General features: G+C 33.3%; 1 pseudogene; it reads left to right on the top strand.

Annotated features, from left to right (window-relative positions):
• Positions 1-1646: 1646 nt before the first annotated feature.
• Positions 1647-1763, top strand: LOC145253142 (5S ribosomal RNA; annotated as a pseudogene).
• The last annotated feature ends 13625 nt before the right edge of the window (positions 1764-15388 follow it).

Below are 15388 nucleotides of genomic sequence, written 5' to 3'. Positions count from 1 at the left end.
GGTCAGAGTGGACCTGGGAGCAATAGTAATTAAAGGGTGGCTCCACACTCCCCAAAGCCCACAAGCTGGGGCCTCACCACTGGATATAGTTTAAGGTCATATCCAGGACCCCCATTGAGGGACTTTTACCCGCTGCAGGGGGGGGGGAGGCAGTCGACGTATTCTAATGCCCCACCGACAGGGCCAAAAGGTCATTTGAATAAAGATTATGAATCTGACACTTGACACCTGCATGAGAAGAAACAACCAACTTGATCAATTGTCAAAAAAAGGTGAGTTGAAATTATGATATTTGAAAGGTTATTTTCAGCAAAAGGTTTACACAGGTGTATCTCTCAGGTTTCCACAAGTGTATAGTTGGGCCACTCTTGTTTAGGGAGATCAGAAAGCAAATAATAAGTCAGATTGCCCCACCATTTTTAATATATTCTTTAATCAATCCTTTAGTTTAGTTTCATGATAAGAGGTGTTCTTCTGTAGCAATTGATACGTTTATTCTTTCGTAATTTAACTTCTCTGTTCGAGACGTTCTACTTACGTTTCTAAATTTTTGAAATGTGAATTGGTCATTCGTATTATATTGTATTTTTCAAGGTACTGTTCTCATTTTATTTTCAGCACGTTTTCACTGATGTAACATCCGACCTTCTTTAGGTGTGTCGAACTTTGAAATATTTCTATCAAACTGAGGAATCTTCACGAAATTTCGAACAGATCCTTTTATTTTATCTACAGATGTAAAATACTCTCGTTAGGTAAACCGTAAGTGGTGAGAATGCTACGTAATTCGACATTTGTGCTGGATGTGTCGCCTTACCGAGGAGTGAACCTTCAACCTCCAGAAGAGTGTAGCTTATAACTGAATTTTACCAAGTACATTTTCCGCTATGCCTTGGCTCCGTACAAATTCTTTAGTTCGACAAAAAGATTTGTTGTGAATGTTTTGTATAGGGAAGACTAAATTACAAAGAAAAAAAAAATATGAAATCCCAATACCTTATTTAATTGGAATTCTTACTGAGATGAGTAATTTGTATTATATATTCATTTATTTATTTGGAGACTATCATCCTAATCTTTTGTAGTTGTTTTTTCACGACGTTTTGGCCAACTATACCTTTAGCCTTCGTCAGGTGGTTAACCGCGACGGGATAAGATCGCCCTTCGGGGCCCGTGGTGCAAGGGTTAGAAAGGTTGAATCTCTACGGTTCCAGGTGAGCATTGTCTGAAGATAGCGGTTTCAATCCTATCCAAAGCCGGCCAGAGGGTTCGTTGAATAAAACGTGGTGATATGACAACAACTATAGAAGGATAGTAATTGCTGAGGATGCAGTTAGGAGATTCGGCGTTCCTATCCCATCGCGGTTTACCATCTGACAAAGGCCAGAGGAATAGTTGGTCGAAACGTCGCGAAACAGCAATTAGAAATTGAGTATAATAGTCAGCAATAAATAGATGGATAAACAAATACGCATATATGTAGATAACACATATACACGCATATATACATTCAGTAATACACAAAAACACAGGTAGACAAACAAATACATGTACTAAAGTTCAGAAATTAAAGCACGCGCAGGAACTTGTAGGTATACATGAAAACATACAAGCTCACATACAATGACACACAAGCAACTACAGGTATGTACGGCACAATCACGTTGACACACCGGTTCTCGCCAGATCACCGAAGTTAAGCAACGTTGAGCCTGGCCAGTACCAGATGGGTGACCATTTGGGAAGCCTAGGAGCTGTATGTAACTTCTGGGAAGGTTGGGCGTGGGGCTAGCACCCTTGCCCTGTAAAAAGAACTCCTCGCTACAAAAGCATCTACAAAATGTTGCAGATGGTCTATGCCCTTCTATAGGCCATGCAAATAAGAAATGCAAATACCGAGAAATGCATCCTAATACATGTAATAATTAGAGCTATGACAACAGCATATTCTTTTTCTGGTTTTGATTCTCAGGTATATATCCATTGATATCTTATATGTTTTCATGTAGAGTGATGTGGTTCTTGGTTGATTAATTGTGTATGTGACGGATATATACTCCAGAGTCAAAACAATGAAAAGAATATGCTGTTGTCATATCCCTAGTAATAATGCATACTAATACATTACATTACAGTTGGAGATAACTTGAATGCTTACTAGATACTATCCTCAAGTATCTAAGGTCTCTCTGTTCAGGAGTTTGTCAGAACAACCTGGCATGAGGATACTTTGTCCTAGAAGTAAACCCTAACCAAATATTCAAAATCGAATAGTATTTGTAACCCAAATAAAATCTGCTTTGTAATGGCTAACCCACATTAGCTTTTACGAGGAATGGTGCACCTTCTCCAAGTGAGGTTACCTTAAGTAATAGAACAAAGCTGGATACCCCACCAGACTAGATAAATTCTTGTCCTGAAATCCAGTAAGACAAAATGAAAAATATAGTACAACATATAAAAATGATTAATTCGGGAGAGGAAAATTATGTTCTCAATTTCTTCACTAACTAAGTGTCTGAGAGATAAAAGACTCTAATTCAGAAATAAATGTATTTCATAGAGTTCAAGTGTTTGTAGTGAACCCCTTGATTTCTGAGAACTTCAACTGAAGTAAAATAAAACAATAAATCTAATCAACACGCGCAAACATACCTACCATATTAACGTACACATTACAACATACCAACCATACAAATGTAAATATTGAAACATACCAACCATATAAATGTACACATTAAAATATACCAACCATATAAATGTACACATTAAAACGTACCAACCATATAAATGTACCCATTCAAACGCACCAACCATATAAATGTACACATTCAAACATACCAACCATATAAATGTACACATTCAAACATACCAACCATATAAATGTACTTATTCAAACATACCAACCATAGAAATCTACACATTCAAACATACCAACCATATAAATGTACACATTTAAACATACCAACCATAGAAATCTACACATTCAAACATACTAACCATATAAATATACACATTTAAATGTACCAACTATATAAATATACACATTCAAACTTACTAACTATATAAATGTACACATTCAAACATACTCACCTCATAAATGTACACATTCAAACATACCAACCATATAAATGTACACAATCAAACCTACCCACTTTATAAATGTATCCATTCAAACATACCAACCATATAAGTGTACACATTCAAATGTACTAACTATATAAATGTACACATTCAAACATATCCACCTCATAAATGTACACATTCAAACATACAAACATATAGCTATTCATATTGAACATACCAATTATATAAATGTACACATTGAAACATACCAACTATATAAATGTACATATTGAAACATACCAACGATATAAATGTAGAAATTCATGCACCCTGTTGTAAACTTCTGCTGGAAGACGGCTAATTTACAATGTAACACAATAGAGATGTGAATAGCTCTACTGGACCATCTGTAAAAAGCTGAATCTCCAGGCTGACAACAAGTTCTTTAAATGTATACAGGAAAAAATAGATAAGTAAGTCATACATCATCCATTATTACTTCGCAATTTCTACGGCTACATACCTAGAAAACAAAGCTGTTAAACCTGTTATAACGATAGGGAAGAAAAAGGAGAAAAAAGCAACCTTAGTTAGTGTTCTTAATGGGTCAAGCAAAGATGAAAATGAAAAGATAACGAAATAATAAGGTTCTATGTACGGCATGAAAAGAAACAAGAATTTTAGGAAGATCTTCATCATTTTAGTAATTATAGGACCCATTCCAAAATAAATTTTAAACTACCTGAAAATATATACTTGGTGAACAAAGTGCAAGAGAAATACTGACAATTGAACTTAAAGAGACAGTTAGAATCTTAAAATGATCTCAATTGGAGAGTCTGAAATTGCGGTTAATATCTGGCATCCGGTAGAATGCCCCATCCCCATGAAAGAAATTATAAGAAATTTGAAAGACAAATACATGAAGACTCATTCAGTCAAGGACATACGAAAACACACGAAAAAAAGAGCATGAAAACTCGCAAGCACGTAGAGAAATACATGGAAAACATATAAACATACGCAAATATACTAAATACACGCATACAAACACAGGACCTATGCGAACACACACAAGCACTAATATAAATCTATAGGCATAAAGAAACACTCAGAAACACTAAACACACGCATACAAACATAAAACTCATGTGAATACACAGACACAAGGATTAATACAAAGTTACGCAAACATAAACAAATGCACGCAAAACACTAAACGCAGAAACGCACGCGAGCACACACATATACTAATACAAACCTACAAAAAAAGTAACACATGCAAAAATCCACTAACATACAAATACACATATATACACCCAAACGCACAAACCCCTACACTTTGCGCACAGTTGTTTGTTTTGAATGCTTCTATCTGTAGAAAATGTCACTTTTGATTGGAGTTCTTATCTATTAATATTTTCTTTTTGCTTTGTTGCTAGCCTCGTTTTGAAACAGTCATTTTTGTTGTTGTTATTTTGTATTATTATTATTGACCAGACATTGATACTATCCGCACTGATGTATAGTCAGATTCAGTTACCCTTTCAATCGTTATGCGAACCCATAGAAAAGTATATATTAATCTCAAAGGAAACTAAGAAAATCCCCTCGGCTGTCTCCTTCTCGTGTAAGTAAGAAAACATACTAGATAAGTGAAAATGATATTAGAGAAAAGGCTAGAATCGAACCCTGTATGCAAGTTTTTAAGATAATGGAAATTGGAATCTTAAGGATTTAAGTTCATCGTTAATTCTATTAAATAGCTAAATATTGTTTATATCGGAAAAAGATTCGATTGTTCATTCTTTCAGAAACCTGGATATTAAATATCTAAGTTAAAAGAATGGACAATGCGAATCAAAAAATATTGTTAAAAATAGGTTAGATATTAAACAAGTAGAATTGAGGATTCTTTTGTTCACCAAAAATGTGTTTGGACAAACATTTGTAAATCCACGTAAAAGAAGTCACGTTGGTAAACACATTTCTGACGTCATAAACAAAAGAGATTTCTAAATATAGGAATCTGAAGGTTCGAAATTTGCGATTCAGTTGAAAGACAAAGTTGATGAGAATCAGATAATCAGAGCAGGTCACACACGGTAATAGAGTCAGTTAGAGGCGAGGGGGAGGAGAGTAGACCATGTAGATCCTGACATCACCAATCAGCAAGTTGAATCCAAGTTTGAATTCCTGACATCACCAATCGGCAAGTTGAATCCAAGTTTGAATTCCTGACATCACCACTCAGCAAGTTGAATCCAAGTTTGAATTCCTGACATCATCAATCGGCAAGTTGAATCCAAGTTTGAATCCCTGACATCACCAATCGGCAAGTTGAATCCAAGTTTGAATTCCTGACATCATCAATCGGCAAGTTGAATCCAAGTTTGAATTCTTGACATCACCAATCAGCAAGTTGAATCCAAGTTTGAATTCCTGACATCACCAATCGGCAAGTTGAATTCAAGTTTGAATTCCTGATATCACCAATCGGCAAGTTGAATCCAAGTTTGAATTCCTGACATCACCAATCGGCAAGTTGAATAATAAAGAAACAAAGATATGCTTGTAACTGTTGTCTCGTGTCGTCATTCCGTACAACCAAAAAGGTAAATGTGTTTATCATCATCTTGTAACGAACTTTGTACAACTCTTTCAAGTATTATGTGCCTCCTTCATCCTCAATAATGAATCGCTCCTCCTCTAATACGTGTTATAAGAACTGTTACATCATATATCCCAGTTGTATTAATATGTGTTAACAAGAATCCCCCCAGGCTGATATAAATGTCTCTCTCCGTATTTATCATCCCAGTCGGCATGATGTACAAAGAACTGTTATAAATGTCTTCCCATCAGAATTGTCATCACCATCGTTATTTGGAATATTCCCCTCTCGATTTTTACTTCGGGGATGATGCTCTTTCCTTAGTCTTAGCTCCTTTAGAGTTTCAAAGATAGGCTTTACTCCGTGGAGGAAAAAATGTTAAGAAAATGTAAGTATAGATAAATATCCTAATAAATATTTTTGCTGGTTAGCTCAATTTTTGAAAACAGTCAAGAAAGAAAGTTTTTTTAAAAGAAAATAAAAGTTTATTGGAAAAATGAAAAAGAATACCATATCCAATATTCAATAAACGAGGAAAGGAAGTGGAGTTCAAAAGGAAAAGGGGTTTGGGATGAGGGGGTGGAAAGGGGAGAAGCCAAAAATAGATGTCCAGTTACTTGGTGTAGAGGAAGATTGTTTTAAATAAAGGAAAACAGTAAAAGATAAATAAATGGGTTCATAAAGATGTATAATTAAGAAATATATATACATTGGTATAAAAATGTTGATAAAGGTGTTGTTTAGAAAAAAGACAAGTATAAAAGAAGAATAAAAATTTCAAAAGAAATGAGAAAATAAAAACTGATATGAATATATGACAGTTAAACTTATGCGTATCCAGTAGTGATAGGACGATTCCAATAATTTCCCCGATTCCGATACAATTGCCGATTCTGATTCCGATTCTTTATAAATCTCTAAATATTTAACTATAAAGTTGTTATTTTCCCGGATTTCTATTTTAAAAAATGTTAAATATGCAGATATTTTCGTAAACGTCAAAATACACTTGTGGCGGATGATCTATCGATTTTAGTTTTACTGATATTATAAAATCAATAAATATTATTATTTTATCATTATTACAAGCAATGGATAATTTTGCTTTAAACAAAATCAAATAAAGACAATTAATAGCATCGAGTTGGCATCAATTTTTCGATTCCGATACCAATTCCGATACCCCCAAACTTGTGGATTTTTTCCGATTCCCGATTCTGATTCTGCTTAATCGTCCCAACACTAGTATCTAGTTAGAGAATAAAGTAAGTGAAATGAATATGATGTTCTCGAACAGTTTGTAAAGGAAATGGTATTGCAAATGAAAAAGAGCGATAGATTAAGGCGGAAATAAATTTAAGTGATTGTATAGAGGGATAGATGGTAATTCATATTTAAAAAAGAAAGATAAAGAGGAAAATAATCGGAAGAGTAAAGTTAAGGGTTAAAATATTAAAATGGATCAGAAAGTCATGAAATATACGGGAAAACAAATAAAGAAATAAAGTTTTTCATAGAATAGTGTGGTAGCAAATAAAGCGGCATAGAATAGAAGACGTACAGGAGAATCATGTAATGGCGAGGGGGGGAATAGTGTCAAACCATTAAATTGGGAGTTTTTAGTAAAGAGAGGGATAAAAAGCTACAGGTGTATGCAATAGAATGTTATAAAAAAAAGAGATTTGAGCTAAATGGTAATAGTCTAATTAAAATGACTATAGATAAAAAAAAAATGGAACTATAGGAGCAGTAAGCAAAAGAGTATAATATTATTTAAAGAATGATAAATAAAAGGGAAAAAGAGATGATAGGTAAATGAGAAATTACATGTCAGTGTGATATAAAAATTACTAGCCAGTGACTCAAAAGTGAGGTAAATATATATATATATATATATATGTATATATATATATATATATATATATATATATATATATATATATATATAGAGAGAGAGAGAGAGAGAGAGAGAGAACTATTTTTAAGCCAAAGACAATGCGGGGAAAGACCGGTATTATGAAAGTAAAGGAAGAAAAACAAACAAATGTAGACGGGTATGCTTGAGTAGAGGAGTGTCTAGCCTTTATTCGTCTATCTTTCCTCACCTCAATGTATAATTATTTCTAACCAAGTTGCTGGTATGTCCGGTGTATGTAAAGTCCGTGGGTGGTATGGAACTTTGATTAATTTCGAGAGAAAGGGACCTTTCTTTTTCAAAAGACAAAAGTGGATTCAAGATGGCGGAAAAGAACGCGACTGGACTGCAGAAACAGGGCAGGGTCAGTTGGGGGTCATTTTATTTTACCTGTTTATTTTTTTATTATTTCTGTTGTAAGCTTTGGTTATATATATATATATATATATATATATATATATATATATATATACATATATATATATGTATATATATATAACCAAAGCTATACAGTTATATATATATATGTATATATATATATATATAACCAAAGATATACAGTTATATATATATATATATATATATATATATATAACCAAAGCTTACAACAGAAATAATAAAAAAATAAATAAGTAAAATAAAATTACCCTCAACTGACCCTGCCCTGTTTCTGCAGTCCAGTCGCGTTCTTTTCCGCCATCTTGAATCCACTTTTGTCTTTTGAAATAGAGAGGCCCCTTTCTCTCGAAATTAACACATACAATTAATACGATACAATTACAGATTCCGATTCTTTATAAATCTTAAAATATTGAACTGTATAGTTGTAGTTTTCTCTGGTTAACGTAAAACACACACATTTTAAATGTGAAAATATTTTCATAAACGTAAAAATATACGTGTGGGGCATAATCTATCGATTTTAGCTTCACTGCTGGCTTAAAATCAATAAACATTTACTATTTTATAATTATTACGCGCAGTGTAAGATTTTGCTTTAAACAAAATCAAATAAAAAAGATAAAAAATCATTTTAGCATTGGAAAATCGATACATTTTTTTTTTCAATTCTGATAGCGATTCCGATACCCCGAAATATTTCAATTCCGATTAGTTGTCCCGACACTAATATATATATATATATATATATATATATATATATATATATATATATATATATATATATTCAAAATGGTGTAATAGAAAAATATTATATGGTATTTACAGCTTCTCTTCCAATTTTCGAATTTTAATCATGTCAAAACGCACTTTATTTGCTTTTGACGGATTGATTGTTGATATTTCTTCTGATGAGTTAAGGGCATAATAGATTCACTGATTGATATAATAATTGATTGATTTTCCGCTACGAAACAGATACTGTCAAGAATTGTATAAGTCAACTGAATTAAAGAAATAAATTATAATATTGTAAACATCACAAATTTTGGAATATTTGTCATTTATACTCTCTCTCTCTCTCTCTCTCTCTCTCTCTCTCTCTCTCTCTCTCTCTCTCTCTCTCTCTCTCTCTCTCTGTGTATATATATATATATACATATACTATTTATTTGTTTTACATAAGTATTTATGTGTCACTACACATTCATGGGCATGTTTCTGTCAGGTAGTTTACTAAACTAGAAACGTCTTCGAGTCATATTGCTCATACCTTATAGCCGTAAATGGTTTCTAGTTACTTGTAACTGGCTGACCGAAACATGCTCATGAATGTGTAGCGACATATAAATGCTTATGTAAAATAAATAAAAGTATATCTTGTCCTATTTCCGTATTGAACACTCTTGTGTGACTCTCATTAAAACTTCTTGGTTGCTTAACTCTGGAATATTAACCTAGAATACTATCTATATATATATATATATATATATATATATATATATATATATATATATATATATATATATATTCTTAGAGAGAATTAAGTCCAAAATTAAGTCCAGCGTTAGGATGTATATAATCCGATTTGAAAGCTTTCAAAAATTCAAAAGAGCTGAAATAATGAAAATTGTTTGTTTTGTGTTTTTTTGACAGTACAGTAGGCCAAAGAGAAGTCGATCTCCAGTTAAATGGTATCGCGCAATAAAAAGCAGAGAAAAGCACCATGTCAACCCTCATCCCGGTTTAATTAGAAAAAGTCAGTTCTTTTATTGGCAATTTATAACTACAATGTCGTTCATGAGACACCTATCTATCAAGATTTTTTTCTTTCCAATCTCTCTCAAGTGGTTTGAAATCGTTGCATACGTTATGTCTAATTCGGAAGCAAGTTCTAGAACAGATGTGCGTGAATTGGCGTCGATTAAAGCTCTTAATTGATCGCAATCACCAACCGATGGCCGATCACTATGCTAACCATCTTCAAGAATCTCGTGGCCGCCACGAAATTTCTAAAATCACCATTGTGTTGTGCATTCAGTAGTGGTTACTGGGTAAAACGCTTCGTTGATATCGCAAACTGTTTCAGCAGCTTTTGGGCCTAGCTTGAATTGAAATAAGAAAATTGTGTGAATTTACTTTTATTCCATCTTGTATTCAATGTTCAGTAAGTACATAATTGTTTTCAAACGATTATAATTTAAATGATTAGATAAACGAAAAACGCTCTTTAAAATGATATATAAAGTAAAGGTATTATAATGACAACTTATTGTAAAATACATTATTTGAAATCCAAATTAAAATTCTACAAGAACTTTAATATCCACTTAAAAGCATTGATCTTTTCAAGCGTAAGGTCAATAAGCATCTCCTGTCTTTGCTATAATCATCTTTTGTTCTTGTTAATTCCTTACATTAAATGGTATCGTCCCTTGTCTGGGGCGATTTCCATAAAACTGAAAGACCATGTTTTATATGTAGTGTATTATTAGTTATCACTATGAAAATTAGAATTTAAAAACAAAAATTGTTTATGCATATATATATATATATATATATATATATATATATATATATATAGTCTTTGAAGTTTTTAACCTTTAAAACTATACAAAAAAATATTTTTTATCATTCGTTAGAAAACCATCTAGTCAGTAAGTCATTTATCCACCTGCAATCACTGCATCAACTCGCTCTCGAATTTACTATAGTACTAATAATTTATTTTCAAGGGATCATCAGTTGTTTACCATGAAAAACTGTTTCGGGGATTTAAAAACAAAACAATATATTAAATCATGGCTCCCCAGCGGTGTTGATCAAACACCACCTCCCTTAATCTTATATATATATATATATATATATGTATATATATATATATATATATATATATATATATATATATATATATATATATATGTCATCATTTAGTCTTTATTTATTGCCTGATTTATTTCCTGCTTTTTTTGTTCGAGCTCGTTTGACTTATAGGTCTAGTGGTCACATCAATTTATGTTTCGATGCCTTATTGTAATACAGTTTCCTATTCCAGTAGCTTCTTACCTAAGAACGGAAGGTTTGTGGGAGCCCATTTCTGCTGGGTGCTTTTCGCCTAGATATAACCATGATAAAGGCTAGGTACCCCTCCCTTTACTTAAAAATTCACCAAAAATCAGGAAATTAACAATTTCAATTAATTTTTTAGTATTTATAAAATAATGACCACGAATATGATGAATTCATCATTTTTATTTAAATCTTAGTGGAAATGTATTATTTTGTTTAAACAAAAAATACCTTTATGAAAGTTATGGGTTTTTTTGTAGTAAAAAAAATGAAAGAATTTATTTTTGCATTTTTTATGAAATAAACCCTAACCCTAACAGTTTTAAAAAAATATTTAATTTTTACAGGAACATGACGAAAAAAAGTCTCTAAAGTTCGTTTTAATGAATTCGATATAACTCGAACTACCGATATTACCATTGAATTAAGCATTGTATATTTAATATTTTCACACAAAAATTATAATAGCAAAATTATTTCTACTTTTTTTTTTAAATTACAGATTTTGTATAATTTTTATATGCAAGATTTTTATAATTTCCTTGCTAGCATGAATGAGAAACTGTCGGCGTAACATAATTTTCATATAATCTCGAACAATAATTTTTTTAAAAAATTAATTTCAAAACAGGAACACAAAAATAATTAAATTAAAAAATGATAAAAATTGAAACAAACGTTCACAATAGGAATGTACGAATGCACGTCTGGGAAAAAAAAAGAAATCTTACACATCTATCTCCTTTTACTATCATGACTTCATTTTGAAACAGTGTTTCGATTGGCTGTAATTTTTGGTTTCCGTATAAACGTGTTTACAAACCTTTATTTGTTGCGTTTTGGACGAACGGCAGAATTGCTTGCTTTTTGAGGGTTGATTAAGCTATTTTAAAACAAGGTGTTTTTTTTATTTAATTCAATATCTTAGGACTTTACTTTACTACTTTATTAATTATCTTTGAAATAGACCCAGAAAACTAATATTTATCTTTTAAAGGATTTTTATAATAAATTTATTTAACTTGAAATTGGTTAGCTCATCGTAAAAACATTTTCATAATTTTTTTTCACATTTTTTTTTCCTCTAGGAAATTTACTTTGGTCTTTAATCTTTCAAATACAATCAAAAGGTAGTGGGAAACCTACAAAAAATTATGATAATCGGCTTTCAAAACAAGGTCCCTCTATCTTCGTCCGCCAATTTTTGCTCGTACCTAATAAAGGCTAATAAGCATTTCTTGTCTTTCGTTATTTTTCAGTCTTTGTATTAAGAGACTTTATGCTTTGTCTGGATCAATGTCGATAAAATAAATGATAGACATGAAATAAATAATGGACAAAGATAGTAAATACATGGTGTTCCAAAACTCTTGGGCATATTTCAATTTCTCGTTTGCTTAACTATGAATGCAAGTAAGATTAAATCTAAATGTATTTATTTTTTAATTGTTTCATTTCTGTTTAGATCCATTAATGGCGTTAATTCCACCAAAAAAGTCGTGTTGTGTGTTTGAATTTGCAAAAACTGGATCATGGACACATTTCAACGTGGATTTCGCAAAAAAATTCGGAAAACAAACACCAGAAAGTAAGTCCATAGGGAGATGACATTGTAAAATGCCCTTCAACTTTAAATTGAAATTTTGCACAAACATTAAGCATGATATGAGTAAAAACGTAACTTCAGAAGATGTGGTTGAACAAGTGGTTGAACGATCAGAGGAGCCAGTAGGGAACTTCACATTGCACATCTTTGACCATTTCATGAAAAACTTGAGATTACAAGTTTTCTGCATATACCAGATGCGTTTTTATATCCTTAATAGTTCTCGAGATATTCTATGTCAAAATGTGTCCAAGACTTTTGGAACAGCCTGTATAAAAGAAAAAACTACAGAAAAATGCAAAAAGTTTAATGCTAGTATGACAATATCAAAGGTAGAAATACCGAAAGAAAAAATATAAACATGTATAATTAATTAATGAAATATCATCTTAAGTGTCTAAACCCCACTGGCGTTTTGTTTTGTTTTTAAAATTCTCATTTTCATAGTGATAACTAATAATACTACACATGTAAAACACGCTTTTTCATTTATTTTATTTTTTATGCATCACTTCTATTCGAGAAGTCCTGATGGACATCCAGAAGAAAAGCGCAATGCAATCACTTTTTCCCCTTTTAGACAAGAATCCGTCGCCTGCGATGACCGACATTTCTGCCGACACACAACACCAAAAGTGCAATCGATACAAACCACAAGAGCCACAAACGCGAGGAGGCCGCCCCACATCTATTCTTGCTATAAGCTCTCGCCTCTCTCCTTACCAAAGCATAACATGGCTATCTTCCAGCTTCGTCCACTTATTTTTTGTACTGCCTCCGCCATCTTGAAAAACGAAATCGTTATGTCGTTTCCGCCATTGATATGATTCCTGTAGCCGCCGTCATCTCCTCTTTCCTCCCTAAATGCAATTATATCTACAAATGAATCTATATCTCTAGCTGAAAGCGAACGATACGTAACTCCCTCGGGGAAATGGTAAAACACTTCCAAAACAACTCATTTGTATTAGTTATACCCTTTCCAATCCTATTTACTAGGAACTCCTTCTCGGCGTTGCTCGGGTGTCTTTTTATTTTCATTTTTGTTTCCTTTTTAGTATTATGCCATTTCATTTTCCACTAATTATTTTTATTGATCCCCCGACAAAAGGAGGGCGGACCTGTAAATTCACCCTTGTCCGTGCGTCTGTCCGCACTTTTATCAATAACTATGCCTTGGAATTATTTGAAATTTTGCACAAACAATAAACATGATATGAGTCAAAAAAGTAACAGAACGAATTTCCAGGGAAAACTCCGCTGGTCCCCCCTAGAGGTGTCTTTCAGGTTAAAATGGCTAAAATTGACACTTTTGTACTCATAAAAAAAAAAAAATTGGTGCCTTCGATTTTTATAAAACTTTCTGAAAAGTTCTAACTAACTGATTTCTAATTGTCTGTATTTATTTAGATGAGGGGTTTTCATTGATTGAGATTGTCGGACTGACTTTCTCATCTTGGTTGTTATAGTCACAACGTTTCGGCCGTGTTGCCCTTCATCAGGTGTTTTGTATAGAACTGAGGAACCGTTTGTTAGGAGTCTCGAACCCAAACCTTTATTATTATTACGGGGGTACCGTGTTTGGACTCCAGCTAGGTTCTGGGACATAGTTGCTGATTCTCTTTTGAATGTTACTTCTCACTGCCTTTGTTCAGGATTGAACTCAGCACATTTTGGATAACTGTAAACTTTGATACAACGTCTAGGACCACTCGTCCATATGTCACTAGGACAATTCTCAGTTGGTTTTTGTTAATTTTAAACCTATGTTGTTATTCAAGGTTTTCTCTCCCTATCAGAGGTGTCCAAATTGCATTCAGCTCTATGCTTGGTTTGCTCAGTAGGTTGTTATGTCCGAGCATGTGAGCTGTTTCTTTAAGTTTTCTCACTTTCCAGTGGGTCTCTCTGTTTATTATTGTTACTTCATCCCATAGGGGGGCGATGGCCCCCCTCTCCATCCTGATATGGTTGGCTATACCCGATTTTTCCGTCTTCCCCTTTAGTAACCGCTTTTCGGTGTTCTTCCACCCTTACTTTAAGGGGGCGGAATCTTTCATCCTCGTAAACCTTTCTGCAACTGCATGGGATGGAGTATATGCAATTCTTGGTCATGTTCTCCTCCATGCGGGGCTTCACTCGTACCAAGTGTGGTCTCAGTGTTGACTCACTCTTGAATACCGCCCTGATGTTGTAGGGGGCACATATTCTCTGAATCCTTTCGAAAATGCCTTGTATGTATGGTAGGCAGACTGTTGGAGGTTTTGGGGTTTCATTCTCCTCTCTTATACTATTAACACGTCTGGTGGATAGTATGCTATCGGGGTAGTTGTTGCGACGGAGGGTATTCTTCAACCTGAAAGGGCAAGGAATGCCCTCGTTCGAGAAAGGATCCAACACACCCGCTGGAATAAACAAAAACTAAGGAATGAAATCTCCGACACCTTAACATCTTCCTTGTCAAGGTGACTCAAGAAGAAGACAGGGTGAGAATCCAATCAGATCTGGATAAATCGTACAGCAAGAATATGAGAGGTTCAAAGGACGCCAAATCAAGAAGCTCACAAAGCTCAAAGACCAGAGGAATGTAACATCAAAACACCGCTCACCTGTGAAAGCGGCCATCAAAATCAGCAGCCGCCAACTCAGAGCAAGCAGTACTAAATAAAGGTCAACTTCGCAACAACAACCAAACGCGTTCCATTCTTAGATATCATAACAC

This window comes from Euprymna scolopes, chromosome 29 (assembly GCF_053919585.1).
Source record: "Euprymna scolopes isolate OS-2025 chromosome 29, ASM5391958v1, whole genome shotgun sequence".
Taxonomy (NCBI): Eukaryota; Metazoa; Mollusca; class Cephalopoda; order Sepiida; family Sepiolidae; genus Euprymna; species Euprymna scolopes.
The sequence above is the reverse complement of the archived record's forward strand: the minus strand, read 5'-3'. Positions and strand labels throughout refer to the sequence as shown.